The sequence below is a fragment of the Callithrix jacchus genome, chromosome 7 (assembly GCF_049354715.1).
Source record: "Callithrix jacchus isolate 240 chromosome 7, calJac240_pri, whole genome shotgun sequence".
Lineage (NCBI taxonomy): Eukaryota > Metazoa > Chordata > Mammalia > Primates > Cebidae > Callithrix > Callithrix jacchus.
In genome coordinates, this window is record NC_133508.1 from 93,626,675 (window position 1) to 93,643,838 (window position 17,164).

At 42.3% G+C, this 17,164-nt stretch overlaps 1 protein-coding gene across 1 annotated transcript in view; it reads right to left on the bottom strand.

The window, feature by feature from the left end:
• PLPP3 (phospholipid phosphatase 3) overlaps window positions 1–17,164 on the bottom strand; it is an 86,610-nt gene that overhangs the window by 43,233 nt on the left and 26,213 nt on the right. The gene's annotated exons all lie outside the window — the stretch shown is intronic.

The following is a 17,164-nucleotide window of genomic DNA, read 5'->3' on the forward strand; positions in this document are numbered from 1 at the left end:
CAAAGGCCCATGATAACTCTTGTTTGGATGCTACAAGAGCCTGCTAATCAGTCTCATGGCCCCCACTGCCTCCTATATATAGCTGCCAGTTTGCTTCCTGAGGAGCTTGGACCATGAGCATGTCACAGCCTTGCCAAAGCCTCTTCCGTGGCTCCCCATGACACAGGGTGAAATAAAGTCTCTAAAGACGACCTTAGGCGTTCCCATGACCAGGACATCTCTCCAGCTTCGTGTTCTGCTACTCCTCTTCAGTAAGCCTCCAAGAAACCAGTACACAGCGAATGTGGGTTCATGCTATTCTTTTAGACCAAAATACCTCTTCCTCACAAACTACCCGGCTGCAATATGAAGCTCCAATGCCACTTTGCAAAGTTAAAGGACTAGCTCTTCTACAGTCATGGAACTAGGGAAGATGACAAAAAAACACAGTGGCCTTTCAGCTGGAACTGCCGTCTTTTACTAATTCGCCACAATGATGATCACAAAGAGAAAGACGAGAGGTACCCGATAGGTGTCCTCTAGGCCTTTTAGAAATCACGGAGTAGTTTCTTTGGCCATGTATATGCGAATCTATGAGAAAGGTGATATTGCAGACATCTAAGGGAATGGGTACTGTTCAAAAAAGAATGCCCTCAAGTGTTACCATGGCGAAACTGGAGGAGTCTACAGTGTTCCTCAGTATGCTGTTGGCATTGCAGTAAACAAGTTAAGGGCAAGACTCTTGCCAAGAGACTTAAGGTGCGTATTGAGCACATTAAGCACTCCAAGAGTTGAGATAGCTTCCTGAAACACATGAAGGAAAACGATCAGAAAAAGAAAGACGCCAAAGAGAAAGGAACCTGCGTTCAACTGAAGCGCCAGCCTGCTCCACTCAGAGAAGCGCACTTTGTAAGAACCAATGGGAAGGAGCCTGAGCTGCTGGAACCTATTCCCTATGAATTCAGGGCATAGTAGGTGTTAAAGAAAACTAGGCCGGGCGCGGTGGCTCACACCTGTAATCCCAGCACTTTGGTAGGCCGAGGCGGGTGGATCACGAGGTCAAGAAATCGAGACCATCCTGGTAAACATGGTGAAACCCCGTCTCTACCAAAAATACAAAAAATTAGCTGGGCATGGTGGCGCGTGCCTGTAATCCCAGCTACTCGGGAGGCTGAGGCAGGAGAATTGCCTGAACCCCACAGGTGGAGGTTGCGGTGAGCCAAGATCACGCCATTGCACTCCAGCCTGGGTAACAAGACCAAAATTCCGTCTCAAAAAAAAAAGAAAGAAAAGAAAACTAACTAAATAAAGATTTCTGGACTGTAAAACACACACACACACACACACAATGGATAATAGCAGCCATTATTGACTGCACACTCACAATGTGTTAGTATATCCATTTCTTCATTGAAGCATTACTTAAGCACTATCACCCATCTTCAAGTGGAGGGAACAGAGACTCAGAATGCTGAGCTCATTCAGGGTAGCTGAGTCCACCTCCCAATGCTTAAATCCCTAATTTAACTTTGCAAATTGATTTCATCCAAATGTGAATTTCACTAGCTGAAAAATCCCAAGATAAACAGTTGTTTAAAAGATAAATTCCCACTTTTTAATGTTTTTCCAAAATAATTAAATTCATGTCATATTGCTTGAAGTCCCAGACTTACTACCTTTTAAAAAAAAAAAAAAAAAGTAACATGAACTCTGCAATTTTTCAATTACTTTGGTCCAGACCAGCAGTGATAAAAATGCTCACTTTCTAAAACGTGTATTTATGTATCACTGTGCATACACACATGGATTTATTTGGTTTTATTCTTTGGATTTATTTGAATTCTATGGCTATTTATTTTGTGACCCATAACTGCTTCCTGCTAGAACAACAATTTACTTTATCAAATTCATACTGGTGCTTTGAAAAGAAAGAACAGCAACACACCGCAGTATTGTGCCTGACCTTCTCAAAGTAAACACAGAGGGGCCCTGACAGGCAATAGCCATTAGGTTTTAAAACTTTGTCTTTACAATGGAGAGAGGGGGCAGGGAAAGACAGTGGATAAACGTTCTGGCTTAGAAATAATCTTTAGGTGTTACGGGCCTGGGAGAGATCTCATATGGTCCCGAACCGTCTTCATGCCACTGCTCAAACATTTTGAAAAGCAACCAAGTTGGCTATGAAAAGTAGCTAAGAAGCCAGCAGTATGATTTATTAACAGGCTGCTTTTAAAGTTCCACATATTGAGATTTAAAAGTTGAGCTGCAGTCTCTCTGGTGCCTAGGAGCCAAAGTGTTGCTAATAAACTCAGGAAGGGAACAGACCCCAAGTTCCTTATATTTGCACTCCACTCTTAGGCCTCCAGCTTCTATTTTTAATAGTGTTCACATGATAGGCCTGTAAAACATATGTTTCTATGGACAATAAAACACATATAAAAGAGCTTTGGAATTAGACAGAACTGGGTTAATGACCTTGACGCTGCTTCCTACTACTTAAGTTATTTCACATCTCCAAAACTCATTTTCTTATCTGTTTAATGGGAAGAATGAAATCTAACGTCAGGATGGTTGGGATTATATAATAAATGAAAGCATTCATTCATTCATTCACACATATTTATTGAGTCTTAACTGTATATATTAAATTACAAGGAATACAAAGATGACCCAGACCCTGCCCTCAAGAAGCTTACAATCCGGTAGGGGAAGACACATATCATCAAAATCAGTCCAGAAGCAAGTCAAGGCAACAGCATTGAGTAATGTCAGCATAGAGTCTGGAGCACACTGTGGACACCCAGTGAATGTTCAAAAGAGAAGGGAAAAAAAGCCTCACACAGAAGGCAAGGGAAGAAAAGTCTGTCTGGTCAGTCCTTTGCCATCTTTTAAACTGAGAACAGTCCAAATCCTTTTTCCTCTTTCTTTGCCTATGGCTTGGGTAGGGTTTCCGGTTTTGATTATGTGGATGAAGACCACAAACAGACAAGAAGTTGGAGCTGAATATGTTCTGTTTATTTTCTTGAAAGGCATGGAGATGGCATTTACAAAACCCAATGGCTTTTTTTGTCTCCCCTAAAAACTTGTGGTATTATTGAGGGTGATGCCAGTCAAATCTTGATTTTGATCCAGGAAGAAAGAAATCACAGATTTCCTTCAGTTGATGGGAAAAGCATAAACATCCCCCTCCTCCCCTAGCTAGGCAGCTAGTCCTTAAGAGGTATAACACTGTGCCTTGCCCTTCCAGGACACAAAGAGGCAGTTATTCTCCAACAAACGTTATTTCCAATACCGTCACCATCTTTATTACCAACCACTATAGTCCCTTATCACTTCATTTCGAGAATTTCCTAGTGCTAGACACTGAGATTCTAGAAATGAATCCATCATAGTACCTGCGAGAAGTTCACAGTGTTGTAAGACAGTCAAAAAAGCATGAACACTGAATTATTTCTAATGTGATGACTGACATATGCAGAGTACACCAGGGACACAAAGACCATTCTGCTAGTCATTTAAGGTGTCCAACAGAGGGTTGGAGAATTCTGTTAACCCTTATGTGAGTAGAATGGGTTTCTAGAGTCCATGGGCTAAGTACAATCATAAAAAAATCAGTGTAGTTTAGGAATTTTAATACTGGCAGTCACAAAACTTATGGCTACTAGAGAAATACAATTTTGAAGTTTGCTACAGAGCTAAAAGAGATGAAGGGAATGAAGGGAAGAAAGGGGGAAATAGCACAGAGAATAACAATAACAGGTAACGTTTACTAAACGGTTATTATGTGCCCAAACTGTCTTGAGGATCCCCACATAAACTGTTGTAGACTGACAAACCTGGCTGCATATCATGATCTAGGCACTGACTGGTCTACTGAAATGAAGGAGGCCAAGTTTCAACCTTCAAGTGGCCCAAAGGCTAATCGGATAAACAGTCATAAAAACTAATACATTAAGCCACCCTAAGGTTCAGAGAGATTAAAGTGACTTACCAGTCACTCTACAAGTAAGTTATGGAACTGAACAGGTTTCAAATGATCTGACTCTTGATCTTGGGTGCTTTCTATAAAGTAAGTGAATCATTCTTCAGAGAAGAAATCATCTATGAGTATTAGTAAATGAATCGAAGCTCAGCAAGTCTCATGGCCTTGGATGAAAATGACACTGTTCAGAACAATCAAGGCAACGGCACTGGCTCATGTTCACAGAACATTCTCTGTGTATCACACATGTGCTAGGCAACTAATTTCATCAAACCCTGAAGGCAATAGCCTGGAGTTTAAATTTATTCATAATAAAAGGAGCATTACTAAATTTTTGCAAAGCATGACCCCCCCCAAAAAAAAATCTGACGAGTGCAGACCCAGACCCAGACCCAAGCATTTCTCCTTCCTTTAATCAAGGATCAATTAACTTCCTATACCTCTGGGGATTTCTTGGGATGTGTAGGTTGCAGAGGAGGCGAAATACGAACTCACTGACAAACACTTAATGGGCATAAAATCAAAGCATGAAGAAAGGCCCCTGTGTTGCGTTCAGACCTTTGAAACTACTCTGGCTTTGAAAAACTAACACGGGCAGTTTGGGTGGTTTGGGGGTGGAGTGTAAAAAAACACAGACTAAGTTTTCATGGCCCACCCATTGATAAACTCATGTGGGAAGTGTTACCCAAGTGACCTGGCCCCAAAGCCCTTCTCCCTGAAGCCACAGTTCACCTTTGCACAAAATTAAACACAGCCTCCTTCTCACAAAGTGCCTTTTAGAAAGCCCTTGGTGAGGGTAAGAAGAGAATGAGGGGAAAGGTGAAGAAGGAATCTTTGCAGTTTTGCCTGACCAAAATCAGAGCACCAGGAAGGGACTTTTATGTCTCCTACATACCAAGTCCTTCATGTCCTTTTCCAGAATTGTTCAATTTTCTACTCCAACCGATATGCAGTCATTATAAAATAAGTGAAGTCCAGGATCTGCCAGAATAATAATTAAACTAACAATCTGCAGAAAGCCTACACATCTAACCACAAAATAATACTGGTTGCCCAAAAAGTAGGCATCTGATATCACATAATTGCTCGAATTGGGCAGCTATTAGAACTCTGTAACAAGGCCAGCTGTGGTGGCTCATTTCTGTAATCCTAGCCCTTTGGGAGGCCAAGGTGGCTGCATTGCTTGACCTCATAAGTTCAAGACCAGCCTTGGCAACATGATGAAATTCCATCTCTACCAAAAAAACAAAAATTAGCCAAGTGTGATGGTACATGCCTGTAGTTCTGCTACTCAGGAGGCTGAGGTAAGAGGATGACTTCAGCCTGGAAGATGGAGGTTTCAGTGAGCCAAGATTGCACCACTGCACTCCAGCCTGGGTGACAGAGCCAGAGCTTGTCTCGGAAAAAAAAAAAAGAACTCTGTGACAAAAAGTTTATACATCTTACCTACAGTATAGGGTTATGAGTAGGTACTGGTCTACCCATCTTACAAATGGAAAAACTGAGGATCAGAAATGTTTGTCAGTTCACCTAAAATGCAGAGTTAGCAATGGTCCCAATTTGGACCAGCTATTCAAAATATAGGCTGAAGACCCTGGACCTTGAAGAAGTTTACAGTTTAGGAATTAATTAATTTAATCTCCACAATAGTTATGAAAAGTTGTGGGTTATTATTTTCATTTATGCTCAACAGAGAACCGAGGCCAGAAGTTTTATAACTTGTCCATGGTCGGCAAGTGAGTAAATTGGTCACTGGGTTTTGAACCCACGTCTGTCTGTCTTTTGGCTCATAGTTTTTTACTCTATGACCTGACCCTCCCTTTCTTTACAAACATATTCCCTGTTAAAATATCACTCACTGATTTTTTTAAATCACTTAAGGCCAGAATGGTCAACACAACTATTACTTAGAGGCTCAAAATACAAATATTTGTGTTGCTTGTAAGTGACAGGGCTTCTTTTTAAAGTAATTAATTGCTACTGGTCTTAGAAGTGTGCAAACTTTCTTTGGTTTACGATATTTGTCCAGATTTTTAGACTGGACACAATCCAGATGAGACAAAATTAAGTTTACTATGAAGGCATTTTTCTACCTTTGAAACAGGCTGCCATGAAAAACACTTGCTGTTGGCTGGTGTGAACATGCAATATTCTGGGTCTAGAGGTCTTCCTTGGCAATTGCTCATTCTTCAGTACTGGGAAGTTCAGGCCCTTTCTCCACAAAAAGACTGTTGGAACCAAAAGCAACTATATGGTAGAAATGAAGAAACCAGTGGCAGATCTAGGCCTAGTGCTTGGGTTTCCTGATCCCAACTCAAGGTCTTTAGTCCAATTCAACAAACAAGTATGCATCTTTCCTAGGTATCTGGCACTGTGTTTGCTGCTGGGGAAAACAAAGGTGAGCAAGATACTGAAGTGCTTGAGTTCCCTGCCTCATGAAAGTCTCAGTTTCCATCACAAAGAGAAACCTGTTTTAGTTTAACCATGGGTGTTAAAAAGACCTTTGGATGTCCTTTCTTATTTGAAGGTGCTCACAGTGAAAACAGTTTATTTTAAAAATAATTAATATCAGCCTCCTTAAAATCCCCAGCTCCGGCTGTTTTGGCCTTTTCAGTTGGATTTTTAAAGGGTTGCCACATTCATCTGCAAATAAAACAAACTGACCAGCAACTCATGGTTCCTATCTTTAATTGGAAGAGCTCCAAACCTCTTTTGTCATCATTATTTATTTCGCAAATGAGGTGTTTTATTTCTAGTAAAACATAACTACCAGAGCCAACAGGACTCATAATCCTTCTATCTTAGGTAAAGCTGAGTCACTTCCCAAGACCTCCTTCCTTTTGATCCTTCTTTAAGTAAGAATGAGAGTAAATATACATTTATTGGGCACCCACTATGTGCCAGGAGCTTTGGATACATCAATAGATTTAATTCTCAAAACAATTTTCTAAATTAATTATTAGGATATACACAAGAAGACCCAGGATCAGGGAGATTGCAATTTGTCTCAGTATCCACTCTGCAGATTAGAGGCATAAGCAGGATATGTAATAGAACTGTTTGACTCTAGAATTCATTCAGAGATGGGACCAGTTAGCCTTTATTGCTAAGTACACATGAACTATGTCTATGCACATATTAGCAATCTAGAAAGTCAGCTACGAAGCTCTTGACTTTGTATGCTGGCCTTGGACAAGGGCAGAAACCAAGGTTTCTCTTTAGATGTTAAAATGGAACCATACAGATCCAGCCACTCTCTCTCTGCCTCATAAGTCTCCCTTATGACCCAAAGGCATTCATTTGCAACATGGCTGCCCAGAGTTAAGACACAGCAGTAAGTCCCATTCCATGCAAAGTACTTCTGAGCTCTTGCATAAATCATCACATTTGATCTTCCTAACAACTCCATGAAGTAATGTCTGTAACATCTGAATTAAAAAACCACTGGCAAACTCCTGTTTATCCTTCAAGACTTAAATATCTCTCCTACACAGGATTTACTTAGCCATGTAACCCACTCTAACAGGATTAATTGCTTCTTTCTTTTTTCCAATTTAGTCATGAGGCAGGCAGACAAGATTTGATATCCCACTTCTATCAACTATCAGGCTTGCTGCATGACCTTGGGCAAACCACTTTAACTCTCCAAACTTTACTTTATCACTGTACAATAAGACTTGGTATATGAATTCCCAATACGCAAGAGTTGATTAGAAGGAATAAGTCATAGTTTATAAAATATGTTAGTTCTTTCTCTTATATGTGACAGGGAGCCACCAACAGCTTTTATATGGGGTAAGATGTGACCAGATTTCTGTCCAAAGCTCATGCCAGTAGCCATGGGCCCACCAGCTACTTCCCATATGCCATCTAATCTCCACGGAAAAGCATACTCATAAAGTCCTTTAATTCCAGGGACTTCTTGGGACTGGGTAGACAAATGGGGCGTTGACAGTGGTTAGCAAAACTCGGCACCCTGACACAGGGAAGAAATATCATAGTGGGAACCCTGCCACATATTCTCAAAAGATCACATGAGGCTGTATGGGAGGCAAGTCTATAATAAGGTTAAAGAAAAAAACATTCATTTTTCCAGCAGCTAAACATTCATTCGTCAGCATGTGCACTCCTCCCATCCAAGCCGTGCTACCCAGGTGTACACAAAACACACCGTCCACGTGGAAAAATAAACATGTGGACTGGCAGGACATCAGACACCAGGGAGGGCCAAAGTTCGAGGTAGTCAAAAGGCAAGGCTGGAGCCAGATGCAGTGCCAAAAGCTAAGAGATGAGCATTATTGGAGGCCCTGCCAAAACAAAATCATGCTGATAGGCAATCCAAGGGCACTCCAGGTATGCTACCAAGCTACATGGCCCACGATCTAGGCCAAAGGACACATGCTGGCAGCCCATGGCCAAATTTGGCCTGTAGAGATGTTCTGCTTTGCCCACCCAGGGTTTAAAATGTTTTAAATTAGTTGTTAACATTTAATAACAGGTAGATAACATCCAGAGTCCCAACTTCTTAAACTAGCTCTACAGTGTGTGGCAATGCAGGCAAGAATAAGTCGCTGCCTTCTTCTTTCAGGCAGCATACACGTTCTCCAGAAGCCACCACTCCCTGCTGTCTCCCTGACATGAAGGCTGTCTGTGGGTTGCCATTCTCAGTGAGCTCGCATTGTCAATTTTCTTATAACTGGTCCACTTTAGTCATTTACATTAATTGCCCAGCTCTGTAAACATTTGACTTTATGCTTGCTGTAGAGAGTAAGTGTCCTTGCTTGGATAAACCTATGAAAAGAGAAATAACTCTTGATTCTGTAATGTCTCCCATAGTAATGGCCACATTAGACATGTATATAGGTGTGTATATGGTTATGTGTGTGTGCGTGCATTTATGTGTATGTCTTAATGTTAACTCAAGATTAAATCTCCTATCTATGTTTCCATCATAAACCCAAAGATCATGTCAAGTTACCAGGGCAAGGTAGTTCATTTTTGCATTTTAGTTACGGGAAAACCAATGCTTAAAAGCTAAGTAACTTGCAAAAGGTCACACAGTAAAAGGAACAGGGATTTGAAACAAAGCCTTTCTGAACTACAAAGGCCTCAGCAAGTTGACGCCATGAGGCTGGTGGTTAGGCCAAACAAACAACTACCTTACTGGCCAGGTAAACAACTTATCTTAATAAATTGCATGGTTATGCTTCAGAAGACACAAGTGGACACAACTTATATCCCTCTAAGTGATACTAGATGGGATAATCAAGAGTTTTGTTTTCGGGCCGGGCGTGGTGGCTCAAGCCTGTAATCCCAGCACTTTGGGAGGCCAAGGAGGTGGATCATGAGGTCAAGAGATCGAGACCATCCTGGTCAACTTGGTAAAACCCCGTCTCTACTAAAAATACAAAAAATTAGCTGGGCATGGTGGCACGTGCCTGTAATCCCAGCTACTCAGGAGGCTGAGGCAGGAGAATTGCCTGAACCCAGGAGGCGGAGGTTGCGGTGAGCCGAGATCACACCATTGCACTCCAGCCTGGGTAACAAGACTGAAACCTTGTCTCAAAAAAACAAAAAAGAGTTCTGTTTCCAAAAGCAATCGATATCTAAAATCAAAACAGAAACAATATTCTGATAGAAGCTCACTAATTCTAAAGAATAAGAGCAAGGTGAGAAGGGAGTTAAAAATTAAAGTCCATCAGATATTTGTGGGTATCATAAATCTTACTCAAAATCGAGCTAGGCACATATCAGTAAGATCTTGATAAAAGTTTAGAACTATGAGAGATCTTAATGTCATTTATTTTCATTTAATAGATGGGAAGGATGAGGGACCCCACTGTCTAACATTGTCATTTTTCCTTTCCTATAAATCTTCTGCACTAGTTAAGATCCTCAGGAAGGGGTTCATGTTATTCATCTCTGTGTCCCTGACACAGGAAGGATTCCTGGCATATAGTGGGAGTTCAACAAATGTGTACTAATAAATGTATAGGAAACAAACCAAAATCTGCAAGACCTGGCTCCCTACCAAATATACTCTAGGACTTGTGGATCGTTTTCTCCCTACTTTCTAAATCTTAACCTAATCTATCCCACATCCCGAATCCTGTTTTATAATGCAATCGCCCAAAATAGCACAGTATCACGTATCCTAATAAAGCATAGACAATTCCATTAGGAATTATTTAGAGGGAACTTAACCAGCTTCAAGTCTCCGATGGGTGGTTAGGCAGATGGCTAAGAATAAGACACTTACCTTCAGTTTCCACCCTTTTTCACATAGTGACACTATTAGAAAATACTCTATAGGGCAGGCAAGCTGAGGAGACTGCTGCTCAGTGATTCAGCTGCCATGCCCCACCCCACTCAGCTGCCCGAGAGCTATGGGATCCATTTCAGCACACCCCTAACCCATTTGCTAGGATCCTCTCGGGAATTTCTGCCTTAAAGAAAGCTCCGAATAAGAGGAGGAGCACAGATCTTAAGAAAGCAACTCAGACCTAGGTTTGAAATCCAGTTTTACCACTTACACTCTATGTGATCTTCAGCAAGTCGCTTAACTTCTCTGAGCCTCAACTATAAAAAGAGGATGCCAATACCCACTTTGAAAAGCCATGAGGATGAAATATCAGATGGCAGGTATTTTACAAAGGTTAGTTCTCTTCCCTCCCAGTCCTGAAAATCTATTATCAAGCTGTTTACATGATGCCAATCAACCAGCTTGACTGGTTTCCTCACTAAGGTGGTTGGACTAACTTGGATAGGGCTGTGTCAGCTCAGACAAGGACTGTCACTTGCAGTTAGCAAGCCTGGAGCCATTCCAGGGTGCTGTGGATAAGACAACCCTCACCCTGGGAGCACACTCCTCATTCCAGCCCTGTCAATGTTCCTTTTGTAAAACACAGAAACTTTCTTCAAATCTGACAGCTGCCACCTGCACAAATAATTCGGGGATGTAATTCTGTAACTGAACACAAACCTTGAAAGCCGAAAAGTCTGAAGTCCAAACTAATCCCTTTGACCTTCTGCCTAAACACTCACTAATCACTTTTTAATTTGTAGTTGATTTCCTCTCTATGTGCTGTCCTTACAGGCTACATTTTCATTTTAGAAGTATCCAGGGAGTGACACGGCATTACAAAACACCCAATTCAAGTACAACTCAAACTTCTTTTCCCAGACATCTAAGGCTTCTCCATGGCCCACTGAGTTTTCCAAATGGCAATGGGTGGCAAGAAAGTAAGGGAGAAAATTCCTCCTTTGAAGGGGGAAACTCCTCACTGAGAGAATTATGAGCTACAGAAGTTAATAAGATGTGGTTTCTGCCCCCCTAAAAATTCGTACTCTGGGAACAACCACCCATAAGCATGTGACAAAAACTTCCACAGAGGCATTACTGAAGTGAGAGCACTGAGGATGCCCTCAGCATGTGACCTGGCAGCCAGCTGGCATGCAATACCTATTTACTGACTAATCCTATAAATGAATTTCAAATACTCTTTGCTGTCATTTGAATGTCATGTCATTTGAATGCCAATTGGTATAGCCAATTCAAGGCTATACCTAAAAAAAAAAAAAAAAAAAAAATCCAGAACTGAAAAGGTTTTCTTCCCAAGAAGTTAACAAAACTGTTGCTTCGTTCGACTGTTGTTATCTCCCAACCTTTAAAAAATTAGAAAAGTACTTTGAGGGAGCCCATCTAGTTCCTAAAATAGTTGCTGAAAAGATGCTCGCTAGGAAGGAAGTGAACTGGCAGTTAAAAATGTTAATGGTGTTAAATCCGGAAGAATTTTCTTACTTGGGAAAAAAGGCTTCTACTTTAATCATCACTAGAATTGTTGTAAAGTGAAATAAATTGAAATCCACTGGAGTCATTCTACTCTGTGTGGCAGAGTAGAATTTTACTCTGTAAAGGCAGACTGGTTGCTCCTTTTGCCTACTGAGTAACGGGAGGCTCAAGTGGTCCCAGCTGGGTCAGCTCCGTCAATATCCTGGCAGGGAAAGTAAGTCAACACTAGTTACTGGTTCAATGAAGAAATGTCTGATATCAATAAGATTGCACAAGCCAGTTTGGGAGTTAAATAATAACTTATGTTATTATTACCATCAGTCTCAGTTCTGCCACCAACTACCAGTGTGATCACAGGATCACACTTCCTTGTCTGCTCTCTGGGATTCATTTTCTACATGTACAAAATGAAAGGGGTGGTTTTCCCAGGTGTCTTGCGGACCTTTTTAACTTTAAGAGTTTTCATCTTTATCCAAGGAGTATAGAGTATTTTGTAAGCAAGAAGGTTTCATTTCTGTGGCATTTTGATATGACGGAGGGGCTTCACCACCTACCTTTACCCCAGCTGGGGTAACTGAGGAACGCACCACTTTCTTTTAGGTTTGTGAAGGCAGACTGGCTGAGCAGAGACATAGGGACTTCAAGGACACTCATTTATAAAGAACAGCTCCAGAAAACACCCCAAATCTGCAGACCTTCAGATAAAAATGGAACAAATGTTTGGTAGCCCTTGGCTCTGTCAAACTAGTAGGCATCAGCAAAAATGGGCAGTGGGAATTAACATTAGCTACTTCTAGACACTTTCCTGATAACTTGATTGCTGCGCCTCCTTTAGCTTGCCCAATGATCCTTTCCAGGTATGGGGTAAAAGCTTGATTTTACAAAGATTGGCAATGAAGGCCAGTGATAAGGCCACAGAGAAGTAGGTCAGAAAGGAATGCTGGGTTCAGCTCACTTTCCGTGGAACTGTGAAGCCATCACATCTTCTTTCTTTTGGTGCTTTGGACTGGAGCTAAGGAGGGGAGCCTCTCACCGACTGGGCAGTTGCTTCCTGTAGACAGAAATCCAGGTACTCCGGGGCCACCCTTGGCTGCTCCTGCAGCGCTGCCGCTTCCCCCACCAGAATGGGAATAACAAAATGCAAGGCATTCGGATACACTGGGAGCACTGGCTGCAGTAAACAACTCCTCGGTGGTTTGCTATAGGAACCCTATTGTTCCAGAGGGAGGCTCATTTGCCAGAACTCTCCAGGAAGCCACTGCTGGGTAATGCATTTTTCAGCTGCTGAGAGAAAAGGGTAGTTCCCGGGATGTTTCTTCAGTGGTTCTGGAAGCCAGGCCCTTAATCCTTGCAAAGCAGCAAGGAGCCAGCTTCTCTCAGAGGGACAGAATGTCTAGAGTCCCTCTTCCAAATCAAAACATAAAAACTCCCCAGCTTCCCCTTTACAACCTCTCAAAACGTGTGAATCAGGCATAGGGGAGGAAGAGGGCTGCGAAGCCCAAGGGGGCTTCAGGCCTTCTCTAAGCCCCTCCTCCCCTTGTAACCCTGCCCACCTGACCCCTCTACTGCAGTAAATTACAAAGCCCCCACTGTTCTCTCTGCCCATCCTCCTCCTCCCACCCACCCCCAAACATACACTTTTTAAAGGGCGAAATGCCAAATAACATTATTCCCCTTCACCATGGTATTGCCATGAGAGCTGCCTGGTATGCTTTTCTGAGAAATGGAAGGTTTTCATGGAAATATCAGCTTCCATGACAGCTCCCCCTTTGTGGTGGTGGCCTTGAAAAGAAGTGGAAGAATCCCCAACTGGAATCTAATTGGAAGGACAAGAGGGGAGAGCAAGACCCTGGAATTGCTCAAAGGCCCGAAGAATACTTGACTGTGGCTTTGGGAACCCATAGGCCTTTGCGCACTCTGGCAAAGCCCCACTCTCCAGCCTCCCTCTCCAACCCACTGCACAATGTTGCCCTGTGTCATGGGTAGCCTCACCTCAGAATGGGAACTCTATAATATAATGTGAGGGGGAGGGAAGCAATTACAGTATATATATTATCCACAGGTATCCCTGTGCACGATGTGAATTGCAGAAAACTATTTCACAGCCCATGTTAATGAATTGAACACCAGAAAGATCAAAAATGGCTTTCTGCGTTTGGTTTGGTTTGGTGGTGTGCAGTTAGCAGACCTAGATACAAGTCCCTTCCACCTCTGCCAAGTTGTGGCAGTGTGACACTAGATTAGTGAATTCTCAGGACCTTAGTTTGCTCATCTTCAAGACAGTTCCTGCCATCTAGAAGGGCTGACATGAGGATGGCAGAAGAGATGGTGTGGTAAGCAGCCTGCCTTGAAACAGGTGCACACACGTTTCCTCCTCCCCTCCCCACTCAAAGCAGGAAGAGGAAGGAGAAGATGCCTGGGAATGGGACAGGATCCGTGAGAAACAATCTCTCTCATCATACTCCAAGTAGTGCTGAGAGCAAACAGCATATGTGAGCTCCTGCTTGTCCATCAAGATGACAGAATGGGTCTTGGGGAATTAATTATTCAACAAACTTACCCTTCACAAATCCCATCCAAAGAAATGGTTTGATGCCTTTCAGTGCACTGACTATACAAAATACTGAAAGACCAGTGCACTTCAAAAGCCTCACAAAACCGAGGCCAGGGTTTGGCAGGAGTTCCTCAGCCACTGGGTTTTTCTGTGTGTGGTTTATAATAACATGCAAACCTGATGCCAAGTCCTAATCTATTAAGGGACTGCCAATTAGCAGAAGGCTTAGAGCTGCAGGTTTGAGAACTGGGGAGCAGGTCTAATTAGGCTTGCAAATAATTTCTCTCCATAGCCCCTCACATCTGACACAAGGTATTACTGGCTGACTGTTCCGGATGTGTTCTTTCTGTATTCCTATGCACACTGGTTTTTGTTTGTTTGTTTGTTTTAAGGGTCCAGACCTGAAGGCTACGGTATATTTTCATGTCTGCCTCCAAAATGTAAAACTGGGATTGAACAAGCTTATCCTCTGGACAGTGATTTTCAGATTTAGCCATTCACCATCAGAGAGACCTATTAAAAAAAAAAAGAAAGAAAAAGTAAAAAAGATTCCAGACTCTTCCCAGACCTACTTGACCAGAATTTCAGGGGAAGGGCATGAGAACTGTGATCTTTAATAAGACCAAGTGATTTTATCCCAAGGTGATTTGGGAATCACTACTCTGAAACTTAAAATCAATTTCATTTTTAAATAAAAGGGTTTAAAAAAAAATTGACATATAATTTACATAACATGCAATTTACATATGCATATACCAAGTCAACACAATTTTAAACCACACCGACTATACAATGTTTACTGAGAACCCCACTGTTCTAGGGGTTACTAGTGCTAGGGGTTACTAATACTGAGATGAATAAAGCAGGGTTTCTGCCCTCAGAGAACTCCTGGTTCTAATAGAAAAACTGATCCTTCCTCTACAGGGACCCTGTGAGGACTCAAACCTGCAGCTCTCCTCTCCCTTTCTCATCAGCCTAGTTGGGAACTTAGCTTTCCAATATCTTTACCAGGACAACTTTAAGAAAGAAACAGGATGATTTCAGATGCTAAACACCAGCAGCTTATCTTAGAAGAGAAGGGCCTAAGAAACATATGGCTTCAAGATACAGGAGAAAATATGTGCCTCAGGCCTGCCTAAAGACAAAAACTGAAAGAGGGGAGTAAAATGGGAGGCCCTCTGTACAGCAGAAAAAGTCCTGGGCTGGGGGTCTCAGGAGCTCAAGTGGGATTCTTCTGTGAAGGAAGAAAGTCCCTTTTCTTTGCTGAGCTTCTATTAAAGAGAAGAGGTTGGACAGGCTGGTCATGTCCCAAAGCAAATTCAACATGGACATTTCACCCTAGGGCCTTCATCAGAGTTTATTGTTAAGTTTTACCAGGGAGATGTGCAACCTAGAAGAACTTGGGTTCTTCAGAGCATTCTCTAAGAAATGTTGGCCTAAATGACCTCTAATCAGCCCTAAAAATAAGATTCTTGTGTGTGGCTTTCAAACAAGACTGATTTCCTAGCCAGCAGGACCAATGGTTAATATTTATCCTCTCCACCTTGGTGGGTATCCCAGCAGAGATTCAAAATATGACTATATCTGGGGAAGGGAGTGGCATGGCCAGGCCGTGTTTTAGAAAGTTCACCCTGCTAGCCTGCTATGTGGAAGAAAAACCGGGGTACAGGACCTTTAATTAGCTGGCTCCTGCTAACCCAAGTGTGACCAACCGCCTTCCCAAGGAAAAGCCTTCTTCACTTTTAGACACATCTCATCCACCCTGAATGAGAGACATTAAGGTCGCTCACAGCCATGACACCACACCAGGTCCTGGACAGCACAGCTCAAATAAACACTGCCTGCTCTCCAAGAGCTTCTGGCACTGGTTCCCTCTCTCCTTCAAACACCTCTCTGAAACTCATTATTGGAGTTTCCCTACATAGACTCCTTCAGGTTATCCTAACACATAGATTCAGGAACATACCTAAGATAAATTCAAACTAAATAGCAAAAGGAGGGCAATCTGTCTGCTGGCAATCGATGTACAATGGCAAACAGTAGCACATATACTGCTGTGCATGTGGGTTTTGGAGTCAGACACTCTTGGGTCCTAATTTTAATCTAAAACAAGTTGATTAACCTTTCACAGCGAGGTGGGAGGAATAAAATAGCGTGTGAAGATGGTTCATACAATGCGGGGCACACGAAACATGCTCAGTAAATGTTACTCTTATGAATATGGAATGGTGTGCCTTCTGTAAGAAGGAAAGAGACAAGTGTTGTCTTGGCCCATAAAGAGATCCATTATTTATTTCACATGTTGACCACGTATTATGAAAGTCACTAAGTCTTTGGCTTTTTCTCCCTGCTTTGGCTTTTTTTTTTTTTTTTTTTAAATGAGACCTGAGTGGGTGATTGAGAATATGGATAGCAGAAAAAGCACAGGCTTTGGGGTCAAATGGATTTGTGTTTAAAGCTTAAAGCTTATTATGCCAGGCGTTCATACCTGTAATCCCAGCACTTTGGGAAGCCGAGGCAGGTGGATCATGAGGTCAGGAGTTTAAGACCAGCCTGGCCAACGTGGTGAAATACAAAAATCAGCCAGTCATGGTGGCAGGCACCTGTAATCCCAGCTACATGGGAGGCTGAGGGAGAGAATTGCTTGAACCCAAGAGGCAGAGGTTGCAGTGAGCCAAAATTGTGCCACTGCACTCCAGCCTGGGTGACAGAGTGAGACTCCTCTCAAAAAGAAAAAAGAGAGTTTAGGTTCTGCCTTTTTTTTTTTTTAAGCCCTGTGACATTGAGCAGACTGTTAACCTCTCTAGGACATCTCTAAAACAGGCTAGACCCAATCTTGACCGGTTACTGAGAAGTT